Genomic DNA, 14,149 nt, shown 5'->3' on the forward strand with positions numbered 1-14,149 from the left:
ATATAATTTATTGTAATTATAGATTTCTCAAAGACAGAAATATCTGGCATCTCATGGACAATGAAAATAATCACTTTCATACTGACAAAGTACTAATTTCAAATATTATCATCAATTGTCTCTATATGCATATGCACAGATCTGTTAAAACATGAACTTTACTTGAGTATCTTTGAATGTTGTATGGAATTAGCAATCATAAGGTAAATGAAAAATTATTTGGGATCAGCTGAAAAATGTTTCTAAAAACTGTGTTCAGTCAAATTTATTTAAGGAATCCCTATCCATAATTTGCTAATTCCTTCTGTTACACTACTCTCATGCGAACATTGGTCTCTCATCAATGAAAGGTGTTGCTATTACATGGCTGCTAAATTTATAGATGTGTAATACACCTTAAATTTCATTACGAATTATCTCCCTTCTAACAAGAATTGAACCATCTGGACCCATTCTGCAGAATGAATTGTTTTCCAGAATATGTTTCTACCCAATTTAAAAAAAAGGCCAACCTAGTCTCCCTTCCTTGCTGAATAATATGGAGGATGAAATGTGGCATTGATAAGGGTCTTCTAAAGAATCCTAAAAGAGATTTAAAATGTCCATTCTCACTAGTGATAAAGAAATAAGCATGGTCTTTTGGTCCCTTATAACTGAAACTGGCCCTTATATAAATATGACCTCATTAACTAAAGGACTTTTATAATATCAATTGACACTTGTCATCATGATAAATCAATTACTTCTTCTTTGGGCAGTTATATGTTTTTACCAAATAATATTCATGTTTTGCAGTGTTTCGTTCCATAATAGTCATGTGCAATGTTAAACTTGGAAAAAATTTTGAATGTTTCATATAATAAATGCATTATATATAAGGTTCCAGGAATTAGCTGTTATTTAGTTCATTTTCTTTCTTTTATAGAAAAGACAGAAAAATCCTCCAAATTTAGTGTCTTGTCCAAAACCACAAGTCACTTAGTGATAAGACCTATATATCTATGTCTCCTAACTCCTAATTTACTATCACACATTCCTCTAATATTTGATTTAAAGTTAACAGTTTTATTTTGTTTTGTTTTAATGGCTTCATCTGCAGCATAGGAAAGTTCCCAAGCTAGGGGTCAAATAGGAGCTGCATCTGTTGGCTTATGCCACAGCCACAGCAACACCGGATCTGAGCTGCATCTGCGACCTACACCACAGCTCATAGCAATGCTGGATCCTTAACCCACTGGGTGAGGCCAGGGATTGAACCCACATCCTCAAGGATACTAATCAAATTCTTAACCCACTAAACCACATGGGAACTCCCCAACAAATACTTTTACTATATTTTATTCTAGATTTATGAAAAAAAATATTCTCCATTCTGTGTAAGATAGTGTAACAAAATGTAGTTATGTAATACAACATGTAAAGACATGAGTTTGTAAGTTAGACATTTTGACTTGATGGAGTGAGGATGGCTTGTCTCAACTTTACAATGTCTATTGTCTCAGTGGAACATCTCAATAAAACCCCTCACATGGTGAGTATGGAATATTTGAAGGTTACTTTACTCACATTTATGACAGTTGGTGGTAGGAAGAAGATTCAAATGGCTGGAGCCTGGCACAGTTGTGGCTCCTCAGGCAACACTTTCTCTCTGTGTTTTTCAAAGTGTTATCTCCAGCATGGTATCTTCAAGCACTCATAACTTTTATACATCATTTCAGGGCACCCAAGACATGTATATCAAGAAAGATAGTAAGGTGGAAGCCATATCACACTTTATGTCTTATAAATCACTGTGACATGTCTGCCACATTTTATTTGTAAAGGTCATTATAAAAGTCAGCCAAATTGCAAGGTGAGAACACCTACATCTTCTTTGTTGGAAAAGTGTCAGAATCATATTGCAAGAGCATGATGTGTGATGACATGTATGTTGGTATGAGTATTTTTGGAAAATATAGTCTGAATTTGTTTTTCCTCTGGCCATAATAAATCAAGACCATTCACTTTAGAAAATATACTCATCCTCTCCACCAAACTTGCCAAGTCTCCTTTTATTATAGCATTATCAAGGATTTCCAGGTACAGATGAGCCTCCTCAAGTACAGCTGCCTCTCCATAAGATAAGGAAATCTTTTAAATTATGTTTTGGCAATTAAATAAAAATAATTTAATTATTTATGGAGTCATCCAAGCAACTTGTTTATTTTTTAAACAATTAATATTTGTATATTGTATGCTTATTGCCCCAAATTGGAACATACACATAACCACACTCACAATCGAGGTTTTTATGATGATACAAAGTGTCATTATCATTTATATCATATATTGTTTATAGAAAGATAGGATGGTTCTTAAACTTAATTTTTTTTTTTACAATTGCTTGGACTGTACTTTTGTTTCTCTGACATTTTATTGCTAATTATGTTTTAAAGCATAATTTAATTTATAATTACACCTATATAATTACATCTACATATATAACATTTTTAGAGATGCAGGTGCAGCATATGAAAGTTCCCAGGCTAGGGGTCAAACTGGAGCTGCAGCTGCCAACCTACATCACAGCCACAGCAATGTCAGATCTGAGCCATGTCAAAGAACTACACCACAGCTCTTGGCAACATCGGATCCTTAATCCACTGAGTGAGGCCAGCAATCAAACTAGCATCCTCATGGATACAAGTCAGGTTCATTTCCTCTGAGTCACAACAGGAACTCCACATTGTATTTTTAATCTATGAAATTTTATCAAATTTTGCTTCTAGATGCTTCAAGGCATATACTTTTGCTGTATATTTTATCATCTTTGTGTTATGCTTTTCCTCATAGTCTGTAGACTCCCTTGGAGTGATGACTATGTCCTGTTCATATTTCCTAGATCACTCTGTTGCCCCCACATATGTTAAATTAATGAATTTGTACTTACAGTTTATATACTATATTCTCTAGTACCAAAATTTAAATAAAAATCTTTGTTTATTATCATTGAATTTTTTTTAAAAGGGTGAAAACTTTTGTCGTCTCAAATATTTCCGGCAGGTTTTAACATAATATATGAAAAGTCTTATTTTCAATGTAAGAGCTTTATTTCTTACATGGTCACTTTTTGTAATGAATAGTTATGTAAGGTGACATGAGCAGGATGAATAAAGTTAAAAATGTAGTTACTTTCCCATGCTCTTCTATGATAGTTGAAACTTGATTATGTTCCATCAGGAATGCTGATTTTTAAGCTTGTCTGTGAAGGAAAGAATTTATTTAGCTCATTCATCCACCAAAGCAGAAAATTAGATTACTCTAGAAGACTGATCAGTAGAAAGTTAGTACCTCTACAGGTGAGTGGAGGCGGCACTGAGATAGGAAGTCATGCTGTGCAACTATGTTAGTGGGATTATTTGAGAAGTGAAAGAGTAAAAATTATTTATCAATATCTCTATGAAATAAATTTAATGTAAATGAAATATTTCATTGTAATAACCTGAAAAAAATCCAAGAAAAATAAATCTGGTTATAGAGGCTGGTAGAAAAGAAAGTGAAATATGTGAAACCTGAGAGATACTGGGGGAGTTATTGAATATACAAATGTGTGGGGAAAAACATTTGTTGAAGTTTGCTATTGCTGTCTTAAAAATTACCACAAATGGACAAAAAAAAAAAAAAAGGGTGTTCCCGTCGTGGCGCAGTGGTTAACGAATCCGACTAGGAACCATGAGGTTGCAGGTTCGGTCCCTGGCCTTGCTCAGTGGGTTAACGATCCGGCGTTGCCGTGAGCTGTGGTGTAGGTTGCAGACGCGGCTCGGATCCCGCGTTGCTGTGGCTCTGGTGTAGGCCGGTGGCTACAGCTCCGATTCAACCCCTAGCCTGGGAACCTCCATATGCCATGGGAGCGGCCCAAGAAATAGCAACAACAACAACAAAAAAGACAATAGACAAAAAAAAATTACCACAAATGATGCCTTAAGCCTTAAAACACATTTATCATATCATGGTTTCTGTGAAAGACTGGATATGATTTAGTTCAGTCTTCCATTTAGTGTCTCATAAGACTTACTAAAATGTCAGCCTTTGATCTGGAGGCTTGACTAGGAAAGAATCTACTTCCAAACTCACTTGGATTGTTGGGAGAATTAATTCTTTTGTGGCTATAAGACTGAGGGCACTGGCTTTTGCTGGCTACTAACTGCAGACTGGCCTCTGCAACTAGAAGCCACCCTCAGTAATTAGAAATCACTCATGCATGGTTCCTTGCCATATAGACTTTTCCCTAAGCATTCTCACAACAAAACAGACTGCTTCTACAAAGCTAAGGTGGAAAGTCTATACAGTGAATCTCCTACTAATATAGAATCTTATATAATGTGACATAATCATGGCATGCCCTTCCATCACCTTTGCCATATTCTCTTGTTCGAAGTGAAACACCAAGTCTTACCCACATTTAATGAGAGGAGGTTACAACTCTGAGGGGGAGATGGGATTAAGATGGTGGTATAGAAGGACTGGAGCTCAACTTCTCTCCTAAAAACAACAAAATTCACAACTAAAGGCTGAGCAATCTCCACCTAAATGGACCGGAAACCTTAAAAAAGATATCCTATTCCAGAAGAAAAAGAGGAGGCCACCTCAAGAGGTAGGAGGAGTGATTTCACTATATAAACAACCCAATAACTCCTGGGTGGGATGCCCCACAGACTGGAAAGTAACTGATTCATGGAGACTCATCTACAGGAGTGAGAGTTCTGAACCCCTCATCAAACTCCTACCCTACGTGTGGGGATCTGACACTGGGAGAAAGAGCCCCTGGAGCATCTGGTCTTGAAGGCCAGTGGGGCTTGTGTGCAGGAGCTCCATGGGACTGGGGGAAATGGACCCCATTCTTAAAATGTGCTCACAGACTTTCACCTGCACTGGGTCCCAGGGCAAAGCAAAGTCTCCATGGGAATCTGGGTCAAACCTCACTGCAGTTCTTGGAGGACATCTTGGGAAAACAGGGGTGAATGTGGGTTGTTGTGGGGGAAGGACATTGGAAGCAAAGCTCTCAGGAATATTTAGCATCCTGCCTTTCTCGGGAGGTGGCCACTTTGGGAAAATCTGGCCCCACCGATCAGTCAGTGCTGAGAAGCCCCAGGGCAAACAACAATCCAGGTGGGATCACAGACCCACCCCTCAGTAAACAGGCTACCTAAAGACACCTCAGGCAAACAGCTGCCTCTAATCCCATCCAGAGACTAAGCCCCACCTACCAGAGGGATTAGAATCAGCTCCATCTACCAGTGGGCAGGCATTAGCTCCACCTACCAGGTACAGCATGCCCCCATACTTACTTCAGCCACAAGGGGGGTAGACACCAGAAGTAAGAGAGGCTACAGCTCTAGTGTCTGTAAAAAGGTCACCACACCAAAAACCTATAAAAATGAAAAAACAGAGAACTATAACTAGACGAGGGAGAAAGGAAAAACCCCAGAAAATCAGCTAAGTGATGAGGAGAGTCTCAGACTCCAGGAAAAAAACTTTAGACTATTGATGCTGAAGATGAAATAAACTGGAGGCAAAGACGGATAACTTACAGGAAACACTGAGCAAGGAGATACAAGATATAAAACTGAAACAAGACAAGATGCAAAATAAAATAACTGAAATAAAAAATTCACTAGAGGCAGCTAACAGCAGAATATAGGAGGCAGAAGAACAAACAAGCAAGGTGGAGGACAGATTAGTGGAAATTATGGATACAGAATAGAAAAGAGAAAAAAGATTGAAAACAAATTAAGAGAGTCTCAGAGAACTCTGGGACAACGTTAAATGCATGAACATCCATAATATAGGGATGCCAAAAGGAGAAGAGAGAGAGAAGGGGGCAGAAAAAATATTCCAAGAGATAATAGCCGAAAACTACCCTAATGTGGGAAGCACAACGAGTACCACATAAAATAAACCCAAGGAGGATTACACCAAGACACATATTTATCAAACTAACCAAAATTAAAGACAAAGAGAAAAGAAGCTAGGGCAAAGAAACAAATTCATACAAGGGAACACCAATAAGGTTATCAGCAGATTTTTCAGCAGAAACTCTGCAGGCCAGAAGGGAATGGCATGATATACTTAATGTGATGAAAGGATAAACCCTCCAACCAAGATGAGTCTACCCAGCAAGGCTCTCATTCAGATTTGAAGGAGAAATAAGCAAAAGCAGATAAGCAAAATTTGAGAGAATTCAGCAACACTAAACCAGTCTTACAACAAATACTAAAGGAACTTCTCAATGCAGGAAAGAAAAGGCCACATCCAGAAACAAAAATTCCACAAATGGCAAGGCTCACCAGGAAAGGTGAAAGTAGAGATACGAAATCATCCATGCACAATTATACCACCAAAATCAGAAGGAAAGAAAAAAGAGTGACAAAATCAAATCCAAAACAATTAATAAAATGGCAATGAGAACATACATATCAATAATTACCTTAAATGTTATTGAACTAAACGCCCCAACCAAAAGACATAGACTGGCTGAATGGATACAAAAACAAGGCCCATATATATGCTGTCTTCAAGAGACCCACCTCACTTCTAGGGACACATACAAATTGAAAGTGAGAGGATGTAAATGGGTATCAAAAGAAAGCTGGAGTAGAAATATTCATGTCAGACAAAATAGACTTTAAAATGAAGAATATTTTAAGGGACAAGGAAGGTCATTACCTAATGATGAAAGGATCAATCCAAGAAGATATAACAATTTTAAAAATCTACACACCCAACATAGCTTCACCACAATATATAAGGCAACTGCTAACAACCTTAAAAGTAGAAATCAACAATAACACAATCATAGTGGGGGACTTTAGCACCCCACTTACAGCAAGGGACAGATCAACCAGACAGAAAATCAGTAAGGAAACACAGACCCTGAATGATGCATTAAACCAGATGGACTTAATAGACATTTATAGGACATTCCATCCAAAAGCAACATAATACACATTCTTCTCAAGTGCACATGGAACATTCTCTAAGGTTGATCACATCCTGGGCTACAAACCCAACCTCAGTAACTTTAAGAAAATTGAAATCCTATCAAGCATCTCTTCTGACCACAACGCTATACAACTGGAAATCCACAACCAAAAAAAAAAAAACCTGCATAAAACACAAACACATGGACACTCAACAACATGCTACTAAACAACCAATGGATCACTAAAGAAATCAAAGAGAAAATTCAAAAATATCCAGAAGCAAATGACAACAAAGACATGACACTCCAAAACTTATGGGATGCAGCAAAAGCTGTTCTAAGAGGAAAGTTTATACCAATACAAGACCACTTCAGGAAACAAGAAAAAGCTCAAATACACAAGCTAACTTTACATATAAAGCAGCTTGAGAGAGAAGAACAGACAAGACCTAAAGTTAGTAGAAGGAAAGGAATCATAAAGATCAGAGCAGAAATCAATGAAATAGAAACAAAGGAAACCATAGAAAATATCAATGAAATGAAAAGCTGGTATTTGAAAGGATCAAAAAAATTGATAAACCCCTAGCCAGACTTATCAAGAAAAAAAGAGAGAGCACTCAAATCAATAAAATTAGAAATGAAAAAGAAGTAACAACAGACATCACAGAAATACAAAGGATCATAAGAGACTACTATATGCAACTATATGCCAATAAGACTGAAAACCTAGAAGAAATGGACAAATTCTTAGAAAGGTACACTCTTCCAAGACTAAACCAAGATGAAATAGAAAAGATGAATGGACCATTCACAAGAAATGAAATTGAAACTTTGATTAGAAAACTTCCAACAAACAAAAACCAGGACCAGATGGCTTCACAGGAAAATTCTATCAAACATTTAGAGAAGAGCTAATACCTCTCCTTCTGAAACTATTTAAAAAAATTGCAGAGGAAGGGACAGTCCCAAACTCATTCTATGAGGCCACTATCACCCTGACACCAAAACCAGACAAAGATATCACACAAAAAGGAAACTACAGGCCTATTTCACTGATGAACATCAATGCAAATATCCTCAACAAAATACTAGCAAACCGCATCCAACAACACATTTAAAGGATTGTACATCTGATCAAGTGGGATTTATCCAAGGGATGCCAGGGTTCTTCAATATCCGCAAATCCATCAGTGTGATACACCACATTAACAAACTGAAGAATAAAAGCCATATGATCCTCTCAATAGACACAGAAAAAGCCTTTGACAAAATGCAACACCCATTTCTTATAAAAAAAACTCCAGAAAGTGGGGATAGAGGGAACCTACCTCAAATCATAAAGGCCAAATATGACAAACCCACAGCTAACATCATTCTCAATGGTGAAAAGCTGAAAGAATTCCTGCTGAGATCAGGAATAAGACAAGGATGTTCGCTCTCACCACTACTCTTCAACATAGTTTTGGAAGTCCTAGCCACAGCAATCAGAGAAGTAAAAGAAATAAAAGGAATCCGAATTGGAAAGGAAGTAGTAAAACTATCACTATTTGCAGATGACATGATTCTATACCTAGAGAACCCTAAAGACTCTACCAGAAAACTGTTAGAGCTCATCCATGAATTTGGCAAAGTTGCAGGATACAAAATTAATACACAGAAATCTATGGAATTTCTATACACTAACGATGAAAGAGAAGAAAGAGAAATTAGGGAAGCAATCCCATTTACCATCCCATCCAAAAGAATAAAATACCTAGGAGTAAACCTACCCAAAGAGACAAAAGACCTGTACTCTGAAAAATATAAGACACTGATGAAAGAAATCAAGGATGACACAAATAGATGGAAAAATATACCATGCTTGTGGATTGGAAGAGTTAATATTATCAAAATGACTATACTACCTAAGGCAATCTACAGATTCAATGCAATCCCTATCAAATTACCAAGGATATTTTTCACAGAACTTGAACAAAATATTTTAAAGTTTGTTTGGAAGTACAAAAGCCCCAGAATAGCCAAAGACATCCTGAAAAAGAAAAATGGAGCTGGAGGAATAAGGCTCCCGGACTTCAGACTATTCTACAAAGCAACAATCATCAAAACCGCATGGTACTGGCACAAAGACAGACATAGAGATCAGTGGGAACAGGATAGAAAGCTCGGAATTTAACCCACACACCTACGGCCAACTCATCTATGACAAAGGAGGCAAGAATATACAATGGAGAAAGGACAGCTTGTTCAATAATTGGTGCTGGGAAAACCAGACAGCCACATGGAAAAGAATGAAATTAGAACACTCCCTAACACTATACACAAAAATAAACTCCAAATGGATTAAAAACCTAGATGTGATACCAGACACTCTAAAACTCTTAGAGGAACACATAGGCCAAACACTCTCTGACATAAACAGCAGCAATGTCTTCTCAGACCCACCTCTTAGAGTTTTGACAATAAAAACAAGAATAAACAAATGGTACCTTATTAAACTTCAAAGTTTCTGTACAGCAAAGGAAACCCTAAACAACATGAAAATACAACCCACAGAATGGGAGAAAAATCTTTGCAAATGAATCAACTGACAAGGGATTCATCTCCAAAATTTATAAACACCCTCTGCAGCTCCATACCAAAACAACAAACAACCCCATCAAAAAATGGGAAGAAGATTTAAACAGACAATTCTCCAAAGAAGACATACAGATGGCCAAAAAAACACATGAAAATATGTTCAACATCACTCATCACTCGAGAAATGCAAATCAAAACCACTATGAGGTACCACCTCACACCAGCCAGAATGGCCATCATCACAAAGTCTACACACAATAAATGCTGGGGAGGGTGTTGAGAAAAAGGAACCCTAGTACACTGTTGGTGGGATTGTAAATTGGTGCAACCACTGTGGAAAACAGTATGGAGAGTCCTCAGAAAACCAAAAATAGCACTACCATTTGATCTAGTAATCCTACTCCTGGGCATCTATCCAGAGAAAATCACTACTCGCAAAGTCACATGTACTCCAATGTTCACTGCAGCACTATTTGCAATAGTCAAGACATGGAAACAACCTAAATGTCCATTGACAGAGGAGTGGATCAAGAAGGTGTGGTACATATACACAATGGAATATTACTGAGCCATTAAAAGGAATGAAATCCCAACATTTTTAGCAACATGGGTGGACCTAGAAATTATCATGCTAAGTGAAGTCAGCCATACAATGAGACACCAACATCAAATGCTTTCACTGACATGCAGAATCTAAGAAAAGGACAGACTGAACTTTTTTGCAGAACAGATACTGACTCACAGACATTGAAATACTTATGGTCTCTGAAGGAGACAATTTGGAGGTTGGGGGAAGTGCTTGGGTTTTTGGATGGAAATCCTGTGAATGATCATTATATAACTACAGATGTGATAAATTCATTTGAGTAATAAAAGAAAGAGAGGAGGTTATAAAAGGGTTAATACCAGAAGTTCATATGAGCTTAGAGCTTTCTTACACAATATCTGAGGATCATGAACAATGAGAATTGCTGGACCATATGAGAGATCTATTTTTAATTTTTTGAGGAATCTATACACTGTTTTCTATGGTGGCTGAACCAACTTACATTCCCACTCACAGATGTGCAGGGGTTCCCTTATCTCCACATTCTTGCCAACACCTGTTATCTCTTGTCTTCTTAATGATAGCCATTCTTACAGGTGTGAGGTGATATCTCATTTTGCTTTTGTTTGACATTTCCCTAATGATTAGTGATATTGATCATCTTTTCATGTACCTGTTGGCCATTTGGATACCTTCTTTAGGAATATGAATAGTACTCAGTCACAAAAAATAACAAAATAATGCCATTTGCCACAACATGGATGGAGCTAGAGATTTGCATGCTAAGTGAATTAAGTCAGAAAAAGAGACAGATACAAAATGATATCACTTATACGTGGAGTCTAAAATACAGCAAAAATGAACATGTCTGCAAAAGAGAAATAGACTCACAGATATAGAGAACAGATTTGTGGTTGCCAAAGTGGAGGGGAGAAAAGGAGGGATGGATTGGGAGTTTGGGGTTAATAGATGCAAACTGTTACATTAAGAATGGATGGGCATTGAGGTCCTGCTGTACAGCACAGGCAACTATGTCATACCACTTTTGATGGCACATGATGAAAGATAATAAGAAAAAAAAAATAGAAAATCAACCAATATAACTAATCATATTTGTGAAATAAAGCATGATGTATGTTCATCAAAAAAATAAATATGTATTTTTTTGCCCATTTTTTATTGGAATTTTTTGCTATTGAGTTGTTTCATTTATTTATACATTTTGAAATTGAATCCATTATCCATCGTGTAGTTGGCAAATATTTTCTCCCATTCCATAGATTTCTTTAATTTTTAAAATTATTTCTTTTTCTGTGCAAAAGCTTTTTAGAGTTGATAGCCTGGTCCTTATTTTCAAATGAAGGCCTTTATCAATGTAATTTCACAGGAGAGCTGTTTGATGACATAGTGCTGAACATTTGAGGGTCCTTGCTCTACCTCCAGATAATGAATATCAATTTCACAAGGAATCTGGCTATAAAAAATGCAACATTTGATATTTAGGATGTACAATTCCAGGGGTAAATAGGTAGCTCTGAATAGAGATTTTCACTTAGAATAAATACACAATATTTCATAAAGCTCAATGTATTAAAGCTTTGTGTAAATGTGCAATCAAATTTGGAATCTCCCAGAGCAGGCAATTCTTGATTATTCATTATTCACAACAAAGTTATTCATTTCAAAGGACTTTAATAAACTCTAATGAAAAATGCTATTATCAAGGAGCTGCATCACACTTCAGCACTTGTTTGAAATCATGGACTCAGTGCAGTATTGCACATCTGCACCTCTATGATGTGTAAGCTGTTATACAGCCTGAATGGGCCATTCAGAATGTACTTAATTGCAGAAAAATTTTTTCAGTCATATTTTTTTAGTGTCATACTTCCTATTTTCTTCTTTTCCAATTTCCATTTCTCTGCTGATATTTACTATTTTTATTACAAATATTTTGCATTATTTTATTGAGTCTACCTATAAAAAATGTTTTAAAATTTTGTTAGCTAATTACAGGAATTATCCGGAGATCTGTCTCTGTTGATGGAATTTCTCACTGAGACTCTCACATTTTCATATATCTTTATTTGAAGAGAAGTATTTGATTATATTCTGGGCATTGAGAATGCTGTGTTGTAGAGATTTTAGATTCTGAACAATTTTATTTTTGTTATTATTTTAGAAAACTATTACTTTCGTTGAATGCAAAGCATAAACTCTGTCTCTTTGATAGCATCTTAAATCTCAGTTCTTTCTACTTAAGTGAGATCCTTGGATTCTGTCTTATGCTTACTGGTTTAGAGAGTCATCCAGATTTTAGATAGAGTGTATACACACAGAAAATGGACATTTCTCTGGCTTTCATATTTTCTGTTGTTTCCTTTATTTCCCTTAGCTGTAGTTTCCCAAAATTCTATCCACTGTTTCTTCAAGATACAAAGACTATGGGTTTCACATCAGAATTCTAGCTACACCATGTAGTCAATGTCTTTTCTCAGATTAAAAGAATTAAAATTCATTCTAACCCTTTTAAATGCTTACTACCCTCCAGTAACTTTATGATGTTTCATGTTTTACTGCACCTTCAAGTAATTCAGTGTGCTTATGTATCTGTGTATTTTGAACAGTTTATAGTTATTGTTCATAGTAGGGTCTATCCAATGGGAGCTTATATGTCCATATAAGGAGTGGATATCCTATGAACAAAATCAGCAATTAAGGTATGTTATTCAGAATTTCAGAGTTTTTGGTGTTTTGTCTTTGTGTTTCCTAGATTTCATCAGTGGCTTATACATGACTCTAACTGTCCTTTTTTTTTTTTTCCTCCTTTTTTTCTGTGTGTGAGGCTTTGATCTCCAAAGAGGTAAAATCAATGTCTACAATTGCCACAGGGAAAGATCCCTGAATATTTTAGTGATATCATTTTGAAATTGTATTTTTCATTCAATATCATACCTTTTAGCTTATATTTCCAATACAATTTCTTCAATAGGTACCAAACTTCATTTTTTCTCTTTTCTTAGTTACAAAATTCTTTTTTTTTTTTTTGGTCCTTTTTGGTTTTTTAGGGCCGCACCCACAGCATATGGAGGTTCCCAGGCTAGGGGTCAAATAGGAGCTGTAGCAGCCAGCCTACACCACAGCCACAGCAATGCAGGCTCTGAGCCACATCTGCAACTTACACCACAGTTCATGGCATCGCTGGATCTTTAACCCACTGAGCAAGGCCAGGGATTGAACCCATGTCCTCATAGATACTAGTCGGGTTCATTAACCACTGAGCCATGATGGGAACTCCCACAAATTTCTTTTGATGTAAGAAAAACTAGAAATAATTCAATATTAAAACACAATTTTTGGGAGTTCCTGCCATGGCACAGTGGGTTAAAGATCTGGCTTGTCTCTGAAAACACCAGTTTTATCCCCAGGCTGGCATAGTGGGTTCAGCATCCATCATTGCTATAGCTGTGACATAGGTCACAGCTCCAGCTTGGGTTTGATGCCTGGCCTGGAAATTTCCATAAGCTGTGGGGGCAGCTGAAAAAGGAAAATTAACAAAACACAATTTCCTTAAACTCTATAAACATATATCAAAGAAGTATAAAATTTAAATTTATTTTATATGGATTTAAATTTTTAAATAGGAGTGTATTAAGATTTCTTGAATAAATGATTATCTGAATTTGAATAAATTATCTTGATTTTTTGCAATGTATACTCATCTCTGGGATAGCAAGCAAAGCCATAATGTTCATTCATATACATTTTTAGAATATTAATAATTTGGAAATACCAAAAATAAATTTGATTCATTTAGAATAAATTTTAATTTTCTCTAAAAGGAAATTGATTTAAAAATATGAATCAATCATTTCCAGTGTTATATGAAAGATGCTTCCAAAATTCTTTTATGAAGCAGTAGGTTAATGAATCCGTAATAAATATTTTTCTCCTTGTTAACAAATACATATGGGGGACATTTTTGATAGATAACTTTTTATGGAACACTTTCACTATTAGCAAACTGACACACTGTTAGGAGCTGGCAAAAGTTTCAAATATGG

This window comes from Phacochoerus africanus, chromosome 1 (genome assembly GCF_016906955.1).
Source record: "Phacochoerus africanus isolate WHEZ1 chromosome 1, ROS_Pafr_v1, whole genome shotgun sequence".
Taxonomy (NCBI): Eukaryota; Metazoa; Chordata; class Mammalia; order Artiodactyla; family Suidae; genus Phacochoerus; species Phacochoerus africanus.